Consider the following 18,343-nt stretch of genomic DNA (forward strand, 5'->3'; position numbering starts at 1 on the left):
GTTTGCTTTCACTCTGTATGTGGGTGTGTGCATCTCTATATATGCGTATGTGTGTGTGTGGACACTTTGTGCCATAAAAAGAAGTAATAATTTAATAATCATGGAGATTCAGGTTCTTAAAAATCGCAAATGAAAAATAGCATTATGATTTCAAGCCTGATGATTTCATCATATACATTTGTATAAATCTGTGTAATAAAATGTGGATATAAATATGTATAAATATGCATGATGATATATTATAGCCATTATATAGGCAGTTTTTATCATATTATTAAATTATTTATTAAATATATTTTTTATATATAAGAAGTAATCATAGTTATAAATATTATTGTTATTATTTAGTGATAATTTATAATGCATATATTTGTGTGTCTAATTTTAAATATAAAATTTAATGATTAATAAGGAATTAATATTCTTTATGTTATCTATCTATATATCTATCTATCTATCTATCTATCTATCTATCTATCTATCTATCTATCTATCTATCTATCCATCCATCCAACCGTTTGTCTGTCTGTGCATCTAATTTTATTTTATTTGGGAAATATTATATATGTATGTAATTATAAATGTATATATATATATCAATGATTAATAATCAGTTATTCATATTTAATTATCTTTTAATGATGAATAATTTAGATAATTTGGATGGCTGGATGGATGTATATAAAATCATTAAATAAAAATAATATTTAGAACTATTGGTATATACACGTGTGTGTGTATGTTTATTATAAATTACTATATAAATTATGCAAAACATAAAATAACATCAGTAATATACATTTATAGGCCACCCTACTTTCTTGATACCAGATCAACATTGACTATAGAAAATAACCACTTCTATAAAACTTCTATACATTTTCAAATGACATAAAAAGAACATGAAATGTTAAAAATTTATATCTTTTTACATGATAGTGAAATGGCCTACATTCATGCCTATTTCATTTGGCTGTTGTGTGCCAGTTTCATTTGAATCCCGTCGTGCACTAAAATTACAAGAAGTGTTTAATATTTCACAATGCTGTAGTACACATTATGTCTCTCTCTCTTTCTCTCGTTTTGCACTGAGACAGATGTGTGTAATTATAGCAGTTTGAATTATTGATTAGAGGATTTCCTCACGCACGTTACTTTTACTGCATCCCTGCAGAGCTCTCCTCCGCTTCGCTGTCATTCTCTCTCTGCGGCCTGAGGCTGTCCCTTCAGCTGCCGGGAGTTTTAGCTGAGAAATTATAGACACTTAGCTCTAACTGCATTGTGGCATGATGCCTGCATGCATGCACATGCAGACTGACATGCAAAACTGATTTGAAATACTCACTCCCTGCAGTATCCAGCACTGCGAGAGCATGTGAATGTGTTTGTGCATGTAACTCAGATTCACTGTGGTTCTTCATTACTGTGAAAGCAGCTTTAAAAAGCGCTATTCCATCCACTGTCAGCAACGCTGAGCTGGCAGGCAGCAGAATCCATCCACTTAACTGATCTAACACGAATGTCGTTAGCACACACCGCAAAACTCTACCGTGACTAATGTGAGATTTTCTTGATAGCCAGGCTGCTCTGCATTGAATGCATGTGCAAGAACTTGCCAGGAGAGAATGGATATGGCAGTCGAGACTAAAGCTTCTTAGTTTTGGCCCAGACCCGCTGAAGAGGAACATACTACCATCTGAGATACTACTGTACCTGCTGAGATGTGTTAAAAAAGACTGTCAACTTAATCTGAAGTCCTGCTGGTAGAAACATGTCAGATACATGTGGGCCAAAAAGTCTGTGTGCTTTTGGATTTATTTCATTTAATTGTATTATTTATTTTTATATATACTTTATTGTGTTTAATTAGTTTATCTGTCTTCAAATGACATTAAACATTTGTTATATAAATGTATTGTATAAAATGTTGATTGATAATTTTACATATTTAGATAATTTATATGTAAACACGCACACACACACCCACACATATATATGTGTGTGTGTGTGTGCAATGTCTGCCACTCTCATAAACTTCCATCTCACAATTTCTTGCCTTCTCTCGCACTTTCTCTTCCATTTCTCCAGCTGTCTATCTGCAAGAAGGCATGTTTAATCTATAATATGTCCATATGGGTCAAAACTAGGGTACAGATGTCTACCATCCGGTTTAACCATCAATTATGAGCTGTCAATCAGAGTGCAACCGAGGCAGCGTAATGGTTCATTCAACCAAAATCACTCTGACTGATGAGTTGAATAATATGACGCTGCCAATCACCCAAAAACGGGTCACTTTTAGACTAATGAATCTCTCACTCTGATTTTCTAGACTTCTCCTTGTGTTTTCATTAGAATGTGTCTTTAGGCTGTTGCATGCCTTTAAGAGGCAGCGCTGGTTTTAATAAAGGCCTGTGGTGTGTTGTGAGTCTGTCTCACTGGGTTGCGTTGATTGGCTCTTTTGAAACACGGTTGTAATTTAGGGATTTCCTGTGAGGACGGCAGACGAGGTTTTGGGGGACGACAGTGGTTGATAAGGCATAACCATTGCTATTAGCAGACAAAGCGATTTAATCAAAGGAACAAGGGCTTCATTCTCCTTCTCTGATTACTAGGCTTCTCAAACCCCCCTCTTTCCCCTCATTGTTTTTTCCTTCCCCTTGTCTTTTGTGTTTGTGCTCTGCCATCTCTCATTTTCATCTGTTTGAGTGATTTTGACTCACAGCTCCCACAGACAGCAGACATACACCACAGGATAATCACAGAGCCAGGAGGCTTTGTCAGAGAGGACAAGTTGTTTTGGGAGACTCTCATGAAAACATATCCATGTTTCACCTGTCTGTGTAATGCAATTTAAGTTGAAATGACTTGTGCAGCCAAGTTGATTAAACATTTAAGGCAATCTGGACATGTTTTTACAGTGTAAGCATGCAAAAAATATGTTTTGAATAAGAAAATTAAGCCTATTTGCATTGTAAAAAAGTTAGAATGTTTAGGTCAGGTAAGATTTTTTAAATATGTGCTTGAAAGAAGACTTAAAAATACAGTAAAAACAGTAATATTGTGAAATATTATTACAATTTAAAATAACTGTTTTGTACTTTGAAATATTTTAACATATAATTTATTCCTGTGATGCAAAGCTGAATTTTCAGCATCATTACTCCAGTCTTCAGTGTCACATGATCCTTCAGAAATTATTCTAATATGCTGATCTGGTGCTTAATTAACATTATTATTATTTTCATTTATTATATTCAATATCATATTATTATCCATGTTGAAAAGAATTGTACTGCTTAATATTTTTGTGGAAACTTTGATGCATTTTTCACGGTTTTTTGGTGAATAAAAAAATTCAAAAAGAGCATTTATTTGAGATAAATGTCACTTTTAAAAACAATTGAATGTATCCTAGCTGAATAAAAATATAAATTTTGTTATAAAAAAAACATTTTGAACAGTAAATATAATTCTAATTAATTATGAAAAATAATTATAAATAAAAAATAAATAATCAATTTATAAAAATATATACTATAAAATATTTAAAATATATATATATAATTATAAAATATGTTGCTTGAATGCAGTAATGATAAAATTACTGTTTTTTAGGCATTATATTATTAAGAATTGATGGAAGGAAATGCATTTAATTGTCATGGAAATAATGATATATGAAATACAGTGTGCAAAATCTTAATGGTCCATTAACAGTCCTTCTTTTCTTTTGGTTTCAGGGTGAAATATGACATGGACATGTTCTTGATGGGTTTCAGCCTTATGCAACTGTTTTATGATTAGACTCCTAATAACTTGTGCATAACTTGAGTTGAGTGTATGTGTGTTTGTATATGAGATGTTTCTTCACTGAAGGTTAATGCAATCATGTAGCTGGAGGGCTTTCCATAAGAGTAAAATCTTTACGCTTGTTGGTCATTTGTGACAAACAAATATGTTCTGCTTCATTAGATTGAGACAATGAAAGAAGCCCTGTTCTTTTCGTCTCTTTTGCGCTTCACTCCTCCTCCATCTGCCCAACTCTTTTACTTACCCACGTATTTCTGTCATTCATTTACCATTTCATGCTCTTCTGTTCTATTTCCTGTCCTTTCAGCTTCCCACTTCCTTCTCCTCCTCCTTGTTTCCTCTTTTTGAGTCTTTTTGAGGTCGAGTTACAAATTTATCTCAGCATGTTCCTCTGCTATAATATGGTGTGACCACTTGCAGAGTTTTCGAAAGCCAGATTTTCAGTCCAAGGCTCTCAGCGAAACAACAGTAGCAGTTTGGCTGTGGAAAACAGTTCCTTTCTACCTTGATGTTTAGGGGGCCGCCGGGGTTCTCCTTGGAGATGCTTTGTTGCATTGGATGGAATCGCTGCTGGTGTGTGTGTGTGTGTGTGTGTGTGTGTGTGTGTGTGTCTTTAATTGGGTCTTGTTTTGTGTGCTCCGTAGAGTTTGTCTCTGGGCAGTGCGCTAACTCTCGGCTAAAGCAGAGTGCTAATTGAGGCTTGTTAAATTTAACTGTTCTGTTGCCTCCCATTAGGAAGCAGGTCAGGCATGATGCAGACAAAATGTGGATTAATATGCAAGTGTATGCTTGAGCTTGTGCAACGTCAGCTGTCCTTTAAAATGCTCCAAAGTAACACATTTACAGTTGCTAATGCATTGTGCCGTGTCTGTAATCAAAAATGTGTAGAAATGTGTGCGTGTTTTGTCTTTATCTATAATTTATATTATCTTTATTCATTAAGGCTAGACTTTATGCAAGTACTCGAATGCATATACTGCTGGCTTTGACAAGCGTTTCATGCATTGCTGAATTTTCTGTTTCTACTGGAAGTACTTTCAGGTCAAATACTGACATGGCTGCGAAACTTTGAGGAGAATCTTGTTGATCAAGTTAAAGTTATCTATACTTTTGCTATTCTTGTACCTAGCTACCATACTAATAGCATAATCTGATTTAATGGCACATTTGAAGGAAACCATCACTCTATGAGTACTGAGATCTGTTCCCTGCTGGGAAAAATACAACCTTGAACCAGCCTAAGATGGTTTGCTGGTCTTAGCTGATCTCCCAGCCTTGTCAAGCTTGGACACTTTTCAGTTGAAGACCAGCTTGGCCAGATCGGGAGACCAGCTAAGACCAGATAAAACCAGCAAAACATTCTAGGGTAGTTTAAAGTGGAAATTCAACCTATCTGTATTTGAAATGCATCTAATTGGTTTTGTATTGAATTATTCATCCGTGCTTGTTTTATTTCTTAAATCTTTGTGCTCATGACTTTTAATCAAAATGTCATAACTTGATCTTCCAGTGAAGACTGACTTCTCAAATCATTAATCATATTAAACCCCGCCCATTTATTACAATCGTCTGAGAGGTCATGAATGAAAATTCTGTCAACATTTATTTACCAAAAGAAGATATTTTGAAGAATGCTGGTGACCAAACAGTTTCTGGTCCATAATATACTTCCATAATATTTTTTTGGTTTGGAAACCAACATTCTTCAAAATATCTTCTTTTATGTTCCACATAAGAAAGTAAGTCATGGGTTTGAAATGACATGAGGGGGAGTAAATGTTGACAGAATTTTCATTTTTGGGTGGACTTTCCCTTTAAAGTCATGATGCAATGGAAATAGCGAAAGATCTTTCTTCCTGTAGGGTGGGCACTTGGTTCTGTCCATCAGTTGGATAGAAGTGGATCTGAATATGATCTCACAGTCGATTCTGAGAAAGGGGGTTGGTTTTCTCAGCAAGATTACCAACATAAAGCAAGAATGTATTTTAAGAATGTAGCCTACAGCATGCCTACAGTGCATCCTCATACTTGCAAAGAGTACATTTGTGGCCTTAGACATGGCAGAGTTGATGATTCCTTCCAAGTAAATGTCAAAATATTTTTTTACTAATGACATCTAGATGATACATTGATCATTTAGAGCGTTGTCACATCATCATGTACTAGCTTCTCCACTTGGGCCCTCAAGAAATCTCAACACAGGGATGCACACACACCAAGCTGCCGCTATCACTTTTATTGTTTTCTTCTCCATTTAAACATCCCCTCAAGCTCAAACTGATCATTGGGAAGAAAAAAACATCCCATAACACACACACTCATGCACACAAGCGCAAATACCCCTCACAAACTTCAGCATGTGAATGCTGCAATATCAGCTGCCCTGAAGGAGCCTGAGAAATAGAATTGAATTCCTCCACACACACACACAAACACACACACACACATTTCCTCATATCATTGGAAGATATGAAGTGTGTTCTGACTACTTTGAATATTAGACTGGAATGCAGCCTAGTCATAAACACACACACACACACACACACACACAATCCCATGCATGTCTGAGAACATAAAGCTTTTTAAATGACTCCAACCTCTATGTGAACTTGACGTCTACTGGTTTCAATTAAGTCTCATGTTCTGTTCCCAGAAACACCCGTGCATGATCCCAGGGTTAGCCGGGGTCACATTCATCCCCCAAAACAGGATGCATCACCCCCCAAAATGTCCCGAATGTATCTTAGACATGAACAAGTACAGATCTTTGTGCTAAAAATAAGAGTAGAGAATGGATCATTTCACATGCGCTGGAACAGGCCTGTCATAGAACATTACACACATATTTTGACTAATCTTTCTCTCTCAATAGTCTATTCATGCCATTCTGGGGGTGTGTGATGGTGCGCCTGGGTGTTTAGGGAGGAAATGTATGTGCTTTCTGTTGGTGGCCTTGGATTGGAGTTACACCAGGCTTAATTCCACCGGCTCAGTGTGTGTGTGCGGCCGCCTCCTCTGCGCTCTCGTGGGTTTGTGCTATTATATTATAATCCTCATAAATATTTATGCTCACAGAAAGATTCAGGAGCAAACACTTATTAGCCTATATGCAGAATGAAGTAGGTCAGCAGGCACATGCACGCTCTCACATACATATGCACGTGAACATAAACTTCAAACCCCCCCCCCCCCCCCCCCCCCTCTGCCAGAGGTTCTTTTGTGTGTTTGGGTGAGAAAGAGAAGGAGAGGGAGAATTTGGGAATGATATAGAGCTATGTATTGTTGCATGCTTTCGATTAGCACAAAAATGTCAACTCTCAGTTTGGAAAAAAATGTTTTCAGTGATGCAATAAAAATATTTGACACTCATTTCAGAGGTCTATGTATCAGATTCACTGTGATTCCCTTCACATTTATTGTGACCTACATTTCCTAAGTGTTTCTTTTACATCTAAATAGTAGGGCTGGGACAATAAATCGATGCATCGCGATTCGTGGATCGATTCTGAGATTTTCGGAATGCATCAAGCTGCCCACATGGCTATTGCTCCTATAACAGCTAATTTTTAACAGTTCTTTTGTCTTTGATACAGATAAAGTAGCACAGTATGAATGCATTAGTGAGAGCGATTGCTTGTCTAAATTAATTCTACCTGGCAGCGTCTCTCTGCTAGTAGTGAAGCTGTGGGATTTAGTTAAGAAATATATGCTTGAACTTTTCAGTTTCAAAGCTATTTTATTGAGAAATCACAGAACAGTGTTGACAATACATTTCCGCGCTGAATGATTCTGTGTACACGTGATCTGTGCGTGATGTACGAGCTACTGTCTGTAATGTGTGCGCGTTACAGTGCAGCAGCGCATTAGATTAGAACGGCGATTAATTTACCTGTACAATAAGTGGTTTAAAACGTGTATTCTCCCGTTCATTTTCAAGCATCCAGTAATATAATCTCACATGTCTTGTGGAGCGCTTTCAGAGTATGCATTTATTTGTCATTTTAACTGTTTGGAAACGGAGCGTAAATGTGGAAGTCCTTCAAAGATTTTGAATCCTGTTGCGCCCTCTATAGGACCAGCGACTAGTCAACGTCAAGCTTAAAGCGTCATGGCAGAGCATTGAAGTCGACTAGTCGATTAGTCGGTGCAACCTCTAGTGCACACCGACGCTCAAAACGCCAGGTGTAAAAGCATCATTTTTTTAAAAAACGCCTCGGCTCATTTTTTTGGTTTGATGCGCCACGTTAAAAACGGTCCGACCAATGAGATTGGCGCTTTTGTTCACATGCCTGGAGCTGCTGAAGTTACAGTAAAACACGACTTGGTTGCGCTCAAGCACAAAACGGTCTTGCCGAGCACACATTGATACCTAACGACGAAGAGGAAGTAAGTAGACGAAGAAGATCCATCGATGCAAGATGAATGTAGAGCTGCTGGTCTCATTGGTGTCTGAACACAAAGAGCTTTATGACAAACGTGACAGCGACTACAAAAATCTCGATAAGAGGGAGTTGTTATGGAGAGGAATTGCAGATCAAAAACCGGGGTATTTCTGTTTTTCATTAAGTGCCATCTAATGTCAGGGAGTGAATTTGCACGTTCACTCGGCTCATCGCCAGCGAAAATCGCTTGGGTATGAACACACAAGATGCATCGAAAAACGTTAAGCGTGCGCGATAATCGTCCCGTTGTGCACGAGGCTTAAGTGTGTGTAAAATCACTGAATACCACAGCATTTCCCAGGGTTCCCCAAAATAGATCGCTTACACACACAAGTTTGAGAACTACCTCCATTTCTAAATATTTGATCCTCTCCCTGCACACAAAAGCCGCTCACACACATTCGCACATTTAAATGACAGCAGATGACATTCTCACCCCTCAGGAAGTAGCAGCCGGTGACTCATAAATTCAAAAGAATCAGGGAATGCAAATTCTGAACATTCCAGTAGCACACAGCAGGAGAAACAGGACGCTGCATATTTCACAATTTAAGACATCATGCTGCTTTATTGTTGGACAGCTTGTTTTCTGTTTTTGTGTCCTCATTTCCTTCAGAGAAAAAACACAGGAATTCCATGCACAACTATTACAATATCTTTATTTTATTTTATTTTATGTGGGGAACATTCGCAATCTAGCAACGTGCAACTTTTGTTTGTGCAAACTCTACTTGTTTTCTCATTTTCAAAAATCTTGGTATGCCTTTTTTGGGCAACATTTCCCAGAAAACCCACACGGATTTGAAATCATTTTTGACAAAACCATGATTTTTGTGGTTCACATGTGCTCTCAGTTTTTCACATGAGATAATTTCAGACCTCAAATGCAATAATTTCCATTAAACAAAACCCCATAAATTAAATACATCTTAATGTGAAATTCATGTATTTTTCAAAAGATCTGTTTTTCACATTGAACAGAATTCAAGGAAAAACATCTGCATTTTGTAACAGATCATTAAACATTCAGTTGAAGCTATTGAGACAGTTCTTAGGAATTCTGTTTCTCTCTCTCCCGCATGCACCTCCATGAATTCTTTCACATTTATGCTTTACAATAGTACTATCACACTCCACATCGGGTTTATTGTGCACAAATCAATATGCATTGAGCCACATAATGGCAGGACAGTAACGTGAATGAGTTATTGTAGATGTCCTGGTACTATAGCCCTGTATTTGGCCTTCAGTACCACAGCAGCATGAACACAAATAGAAACGCATGTGCTTCGGTGCTCATTCATTAGACTCCAGCTGTCACTGACTGTGACTGAATGAGGTTTGGTGTCACACAGTGTCATTACACTCTCTGTAATCATATGATTTGACTATTGTAAAAGCCAACAACGTTTCTCTGCCTGCACTATAGAAATGTGTTAGTTAATCTTTGTGGTTCACAAAAACATTCTTAGAGTATCACCATGGTAACTATAATTTCCTTCAAAATGCCACAGAGTTGTTGTTAATAATGTAAATAATTTTAATAATTATTTTTTATTTATTTTTTAAAGTATGAAGCTTTAAGAATATTTATTTATTTAAATTACATTGGTGGCTAATACCAAGTCGGTTTTTTTTTTTAATTTTTGTTAATTTTTTTGTTCACTACATTCATTTTTTTAATACCTGCATGGCATTTTAGCTGAAGCTATGGCCACCATGATAAATCTTTTATTGATCATGGTAAATCCAATATTGATGTGTGCAAGTTTGATCATATGCTATGCCTGCATCAATATGAAAATCCTATAAATCTTTCCTAAGACAGGAAGCATTTTTAATCAAGATCAGACGCTGTTCAACTTTGCTTACTATTGACCAATGCTTTCTGTTGAATTGCAGAAAGACAAATGTGCTGTGTTCAAATAAGAGGCAATGTAATTCACAGTATCTGGTGTTTAGGATGAGTGCATGAGTTACCTATTAGTCAAAATTAAAAGAAGGATTTTTTAAAATGTATTTACAGGATTATTTACATATCTAATAAGGCATTTAAACAAAATACTTAAATAGTAAACAATTTGTGTGTTATATTACCATAAATACAGCAGTGAAAGTATGTACGATTGATATCCCTACTAGTAAAAAATTAGCTCATAAAAGCCCAAGATGGTGAAGTTGGTCGGCCAAGTCCCCACCGACTGGCTAACCAGCACTAACCAGCTTAATCCTGACCCCATAACCTTCAAGTCCAGTTTATCCACTACCAAACTAGCTTAGACCAGCAAATGACTATAAATGACAAGCTTCAAGCAGCTAGAAACCACATCAAATTAGCCACCAGTTATTTTAGCTGAATTTTCCAGTTGAAAGTGTGCTTTGTTTTATTAGCTTCATGTTTAACATAATTAATTATTGCTGAGTGTCCAAAAAATCCATTATTATATAGCCTATGTAAATCTTTTATTTATTTATTTATTTATTTCACTAATACTATTGCTCATACTTAAGGCTAGTGATCTGAATTATTTCAAGCAGCGCATGAAGTGTTAATTAATTAATTGATTTAATTAACATATGTATTTAAAAATTGAAATAAATATGAATTAACCTGAAAAAATTAAAACGTGTATTATTTATTTATTTATTTATATTGCTCTTATAGAGTTAGTGATTTGAAGAAACTCCTGACTTGTACTTTCAAACGTGCATGGAGTGTTTATGAATGAATTTAATTTAAAATAACGTTTATGTATTTTCAAAAAATAAAAAATATATATTAATTAATTAATCTAAAACTATATTATTACTGTATTTAAAAAAAATTAAATGTTAATTTATAGTTTATTATTTATATCACTTATTACTATTAGGGTTAGTGATTTGAACAAAGCCTTAAAGAGTACTTTTTTTCGGGAGGTTGGAGGGGTTTTGCAGGCAAATGTTTGTTAGGTAGTCTGTAGTTTAGGGACTGGATGTGGATTGGGTGCTTGGTGATCTGAGAACGTTGACACAAACGGCATGTCGCACTCCAAAACTCTGGAATCTGGACGTCATCCCAACTGTTTATGGAAAAACGAGTTTTGAACTCCCATGAGTAGTGCTGTCTGCTGCTCTGCCACACTGGGAAAGCTGAGACGCACATATCGAATATCTCTTCAGTCGCCCGGGGCCGATGAACCCGAGCAGGATCCGTCCTGCGGGGAGGGACAACTGTCCTTCACTCTGCCCTAGATGGGCGTCTCAGAGCATCATGCGAGCTTAAAACCCCTCGATGCCCTCTGGGTCTGTTGCTTTAAAACAAACAAACAAGTAGGGGAGAGGGAACGAGAAGGAGGGAGAGAACGACAGAGAGGGACCAATAGTTCTCTATTTGTGGGAATGTTTGTGTTGGGCGAACTAAGAGCTGTTATTCTGGGAATTTGTCCTGCAGTGGAGGGAGAGAGACCAGTGAGACCGAATTCATTTGGAAGACGAGATCTGAGTCACACAGAAGTCACAGTCTCAGTCTCCCATGGGGCATTTCTGAGGATTAAAGGAAGAAGGGATGAGAAAATGAAAGAGGAGAACGCAGAAAGGAGAGCAGCATTACCTGGGGACGTTTTCTCCCACACACACCTGTGCTGAGAGGGGATTATTGGAACACACACCTGTGTACCTGTGTGCTTGTCAGTCATGGAGGCGATGCTTCTGAGTCTGGGAGAGAGTATGTGTGTGAGGCACAGTGCATTGTGGGATGTGACCTCGGCCGCCCTCAGAAGATTGAGGCACACACATATCAGAGCTCCTGACATCCTGGTCCGAGCCGTCTATCAGGTATGAACAGGATTGGTCACTTTGAGTCATTTTCAACAATCCATAGATGACCAATTTCTAGAGTGAGGAATTATATTATCTATCTATCTATCGTTCTATCGTTCTATGTTCTATCTATCATCTTTAATATTTTACTTATATTTAATATTTGTATTAAAATACAAATATTAATATATATAATAGATAGAAACAATATATAACAGATAAAATAATGATATATAAAATATTGTATTAGAATAAATAATACAATGCATTGTATTTTTTTTAAATATAAACAATAAATATTGATTTAAATACAATCTATTTTTAATAAAAAAAATTGTTTTCATCTAAAACATTATATCCAATATCACTATTATGGTATTTTTGCTCATACTTGAATACTGTTACATGTTGTCTCACATTGACTGTTTCTACAGACATGACTGATACCTTAAATCTGACTTATAATATTTTTTTAAATACATTCATATTTAGTAACTATGTATTTTAATATTGAATATTATATATTTTTATATAATATACATATTAATCATATATATTATTTCAATTAATTTAGTGTAGTTTGATCTGTGAAATATAAAATAAATAATCATTTATATTCTAAATAAAATATAATTTTTAATTCGATGTATTTATATTTTTACATAAAAATATTTTGTTGCTTAGTGATTTCAATAAATTCCTAATCCACGGTACTTTCACATGTACAGTAATTCGTCTCATACTGGTTGTTTGTACAAACGTGAATAATTCCTTAAATCTGATTTATAATTTCACATAAAATGAGTAAAAAGAGAGACTTTAGCCATATGTAGTGACCAGGGGCCGGTTGCATAAACTGCTTAGAGTAGTCTTCAAAAGTTAGCCATCTAATTTGTTTTCTTCTAGACTTGTCATAACTGTTTAATGCCAGTTACAAAAATGTAGATTGGCCCAATTTGAATCAGAATAGTGAGACAGAAACGCATAGCAACACCCTAGGAACCATCCACAACACCCTAGCATTACTGCAGTGAGTTTTGCATGGACAGGTGCCACTCACATTTCACCCAGAAAAATGTAAAACTCTAGTGGTTGTTTTGTCGTCCTTTTTGAATTCATGCCATAATCAGGATGTGTTGTGAGCTATAAAGCGTATTAGTGTTGCTATGGTGGTTTCTAAGGGCTTGAGTCCCACACCGTCTCACGGTCATGAAAACAGCTCTCCACAGGAGTCTACACTTGCATCTATCTGTATGTGTGTGTGTGTGTGAGAGAGAGAGAGATCAGTATTCAGGTTGTGTCTCCTACCTTCCTACTGTGTGAACAGAACACAGCAGAGCAAATCTCAGAGTTTCCATCTCTGTGGCATACCTGAAGAAATGACAGCAAAGTGTTTATCTGTTCCAAGGCTGATGTATAACAGGCTGCTGCTATAGAAACAGAGCCGACAGAAATGAATAAAGCTACAGATATTTCTCACGGGGTGCTTTGCATAACCATGGTATTATCATGTTATTTCATAATCATGGTGTTCTGAGAAGTATTTTGGAGTACAACGTAAATGCCATTATATTTGAATAATATATAGAATATATTGAATATATCCACATATATATGAAAAGTTTATTTTGCGAAAACAGATAACGCAGTTTTTTTTTAATTTTCAAAAATCATGTTTTTTATTATGTTATCATGTTTTTATTGTTAGTTAGCTGTATTTTTAAAGTTATTTTTACTTAATCAAAATAACCCAAATGCAGTTTGATTGAGATTAATTGGAATGCACAATGAAAAAACATGATTTTTTAAAATTGTTAAAAAAATTGTTATCTGTTTTTGCAAATGAACTCCTAATATATATATATATATATATATATATATATATATATATATGTAAATAAATTTGTTAATAAATAAATATATATTTACAAATTTATAAATATATTTTCATTTTATTTGGAACATTTTTAATGCTTTAAAATGCAAAGGTTTAAATTACTATTTTTTTTTAAACCTTTGCAATTTAAAGCATTAAGAATGTTCCAGACAATATGAAAATATATTTATACATTTGTAAATTATTTTGATTTTTGTGACATTTGTGTAATTTAAAGGAATATTTTGCCCACTAATGATTTATGAAATATAATGATATTTTTTATTTTATTTTAAATGTCATATTTAGATTAAATATACTTCAAAAGTCTGTAGTCTTCTCTGTGCAGATGAAATCAACAAGCAGATGAAGAGCCACGTGACTTTTGACCCTCTTTTGAATCTCAAGATTACAAAAAGAAACAACAACCCTGTATAACCTATGAGCTAATCTCACAGAGACCACCCAAAATGACCTTTGAATCTGACCAGAGGGTGTTCTCAGTCTGCAGTGTAATATATGCTGTTATTGTCTATAAAATCACATACACGCGTACAGTGTGATGGTAATGGCTTTAGCACGGCTAGTAAATATGATGAACATACATTGTGGCACATTCAGGAGACGAGGAGGGGCTTCCTAACGCATTCTTTCCACATCTATACACACACAATCACACACATACACTTTCCTTACAGGCAGCAGTGTTTGATCCAGCAGGTATTTCCTTGGGAGACTCTTCACCCCCCTCTCCCATTTTCTTTTCATTCTACTTACCAGAAAAACAAGTCTACCCGTCTCTCTCTCTCTCTCTCTCTCTCTCTCTTCTTTTTAAAGCCCAGCACAGTCCGTCAGCCTCAGTGAAGGCATTATCCTTGCGTCTTAATACACAGCCATAGAGCTGCTTTTGTTCCATTTAAAAGCCGCTAATTGTGTGTCTCTCAGAGAGTGTGTGAGAGAACGAGTGAATATGAGTGAGAGCGAAGACGCTCGAGGTTAGTTTAGGGCTCAGCATATAGTTGGGTTTTTACATTTTGCTCTGATATATACACAACTAACTGACTGAATATCCTCAGCATATTCTGATTTATAGTACACGGTGAAAGGAACAGGTTAATGTCATTTTACTAACAATCTAGTTGTTTGCAATTTCTGAATACAATGTATTGCACACTAGCTGACAAGATGTTAGGGTGTTGTAGGTAGTTAGCAGGCCATTGTTATGCAGTTGTTAAGAGTGTTTTGACGTGTTAGCACATTGCTAGAGTTTTCTGTGTGGTTGCTTATGCTTACAAAAAATACCGTGGTGTTACCATGGTTTTTGCTGTAGCACTGATATTAAAAAGCGATCAGATACATTTAAAATAGTGTGGTACTACCGTGGTACATGTGTTTAAAAAACATGGACATGGTACTGTCATGGTATTTTTTTTATACTCTTTTGTAAATGTAACACTTGTTTAAAATTTTTGGGGGATATTTTTGTCATGTACTGTGGTAATACATGGTGTTTTTGAAGTACCTTGCAGTACCATATATATATATATATATACAATTGTACATGATTTTCATTACCATGGCAAAAAGTACCATAGTATTACCATCTCATACCATTACTTTAGCATGGTATTTGAAGTATCACATAAATTGCGTTGTACATGATTGTGGTAATCATTCAGTACCATGGTAAACAGTGTATGCATGGTACTTGGGCAACCAATCTTATTTTTGTGTTTTTTTATTTATATATTATTATAGTATTTATTAATATTTTGACTTTTTTTTTTTTTTTAGATTTTCAGAACTTTTTTTTTTATCTAGTTAGTTGATTTAATATTTCTATTTATCTTTAAAAAAATTATATTTATCTTAAATTAGTTTTAGCAATTTATGCATGGTACTGTGGGAACCAATGCTATTTTAGTATTTTTTATATACTATTATAGTATTTGTTAATATTGTGAATTGTCTTTTATTTTTAGATTTTCATTTTAGTTTTGTTATGTGCTTTTGTCTTTTTAGTAGTTTTGTATATTTCTATTTAGCTCTAATTTATTTTTATTTCCGTTTAAGTTTTAGTCATTTTTTTAGCAAGTTTTAGTACTTAAACTTATTTCAATTAGATGTCAAAGCAACATTTCTAATTTAGTTTTTGTTTTTTTCATCTAAGTTGTTTTTATCTAATATTCATATTTTATTTTATTTCAGCTTTATTTCAGTTAACTAGCTTTAGTTAACAATAACAGCACTGATTGGAGCCACAGCATGTTACTTCTTTGCAAGGGATGTTGTGCTGAGAACCATAGGAAGGGTCCATGGAGGAATTTCCCTTTTCTTAAATCGAGTCTCATTGTGTGTGCGTGTGTGTTTCAATGTAACCGTGTTCAGCAGTCTTTCCTGCAGTGTTTTCCTCCCTTTTTTTAACCGACATGGCCTGAATTTGAGGGAAATACCATTTTCTCCAGTTTGATGGCAAAGTGCCACCCCAGCTCAGGTCTGGAGCAGGACACACATCTATTCTTCTAAGTCGGTTTCTCCGTTTGGCCCAAAATCCGTCAGTTTGTTTCCCAGCTGCGGAGCAGATAAATGGGCCGTGCTGCTCCGGGATCCTTCCTGTCTCACTGTGATGTCAGAGAGGGAAAATTTACGAGCCTTCTGGAGCTGTTCGGCCTTGTCTCATTCCAAACTGGAATGCTCTAAACATCACATCAGACGCAACCAAACACACACGCTGATACACCACAGCTGTATTTATTCACAATGGTATTTTCCCAGAACATAATGTGTGCTGCTAACCTCTTTGCACATTCTTCGCTGGTGATTTCAGGCAGTCGTTTGGAAGTGGTGTTATCATGCTGATCAGAGTGTGTTTATGTGTGTGTCGGAGCTGCTGACGGGGTGATTGTGTGATTGAGTGCCTTATCATTTCAGACGTTTAGGCTGCAGATGCTGTGTGGGAGTGTGCAACTGCAAGAAACGTTTAACTGTTTGTTATGATTTCAAAAATACAAATAGGTAAGGCAGATGCTGAAAATGGATCTAACCGAAAGAAGGTGATGAAATGAATATGCAAGTCGAACAGGTTTCCCAGGGGGGAAGTTTATTGCTCTTTCATGCCGCAGGAGATTTACAGGAGTTGTTAATTAAGCTTCATTTAAAGTATCAGCTTAAAATCTCTATAAATCCTTAGGAGAAATAAAAGAGGCTGTTGACATACAATATGGAATTATAAATGAATTTGGTTAGCATTGGTCTTGAAAGAATGTGTAAGAAATTATTATTTTGAGATCTTTGAATTTGGTTGCTGGATCTCTAATGCTGTAGGGTGTTCTGATTGGTTGCCAGTGAGTTGCTATGCAGTTGATAAAGTGTTTTGATTGGTTGGACTGAATGATTAGGCTCTTCCTGAACCTACGTTTGGAACTTTATTAAAGTGCCCCTATTATGGGCAATGAAAGGTTCATATTTTGGTTTTGGTTAGTCCCCAACAACAGGTTGACATGCATGCACGGTCAAAAAACACTTTCATTATCTTATAATATGCATTTATTTTTACCTTACTTGCTCAACGACTCCCAAACAATTCGCCCAACGATTCATTTTTCCAAACCCCTCCTTTGCGTGACGCTAATCTGTGGTGATTGGTCTGCATCATGCCTGTAATGCCTGAAAAAGCAGCGTTTGTGAGCACAGTGCTGCTTTGTGTACAGCGTTACCGCTATTTTTACCGCTCCAAAACCCGCACCTAGTGGCAAAGAATGAATTAGCATTTTCATTCAGACCAACATGTAAAGAACAACAAGTGGGCGGGCAATATGCTAATGTTTCATGTTGACGTCAACATGAAACGGCTTGGGATTCGTTTTAAAAACGACTCGTTTCAATGATTCAGAGTCGAGTCTTTATTTTGAGAGACAATAACTTTATACACAGTGCACTTTCAGATTTAAAACTTTGCAGGATGTTTTCATTCACGCTGTGTAACACACTGCATGAAAGGTAATTTAAAAAAATCCATAATAGGGGCACTTTAAGATGCTTTGGTTGGTTTCCAGGGTGTTGCTATGCAGCTGCTAAAGTGTTCTGAATGGAAAGCTTTTTCTTTTATGTGGGTAAGAAAAGTGTATTAGATGCCATGTGTGAATTTTGCTGTCAGCTCTAGTTGACACTGAGAGGGAGTTTTATCCAAGCATGTAATTTTCCATGAATATTTAGATTTCTTGAGTCATATAATAGTGGTATAGCATAAATATTGATTAATAGAAATAGCATTTTCTCTCTCACTGTAATTTAATCATGCCTTACTGACTTAGTGAAGAGACACAGATTACTTTGGGCTCAATCCAGCAGTTCTCTAATCGTGGGATTTCCCTGTGTGTGTGTGTGTGTGTGTGTGTGTGTGTGTGTGTGT

At 35.8% G+C, this 18,343-nt stretch overlaps 1 protein-coding gene across 7 annotated transcripts in view; it reads left to right on the forward strand.

Annotated features, from left to right (window-relative positions):
- The window catches only part of frmd4a (FERM domain containing 4A), a 156,729-nt gene that overhangs the window by 65,320 nt on the left and 73,066 nt on the right, over positions 1-18,343 (forward strand). The gene's annotated exons all lie outside the window — the stretch shown is intronic.

Source organism: Sinocyclocheilus grahami, unplaced genomic scaffold, assembly GCF_001515645.1.
Source record: "Sinocyclocheilus grahami isolate Dianchi unplaced genomic scaffold, SAMN03320097.WGS_v1.1 scaffold22.1, whole genome shotgun sequence".
Classification (NCBI taxonomy): domain Eukaryota; kingdom Metazoa; phylum Chordata; class Actinopteri; order Cypriniformes; family Cyprinidae; genus Sinocyclocheilus; species Sinocyclocheilus grahami.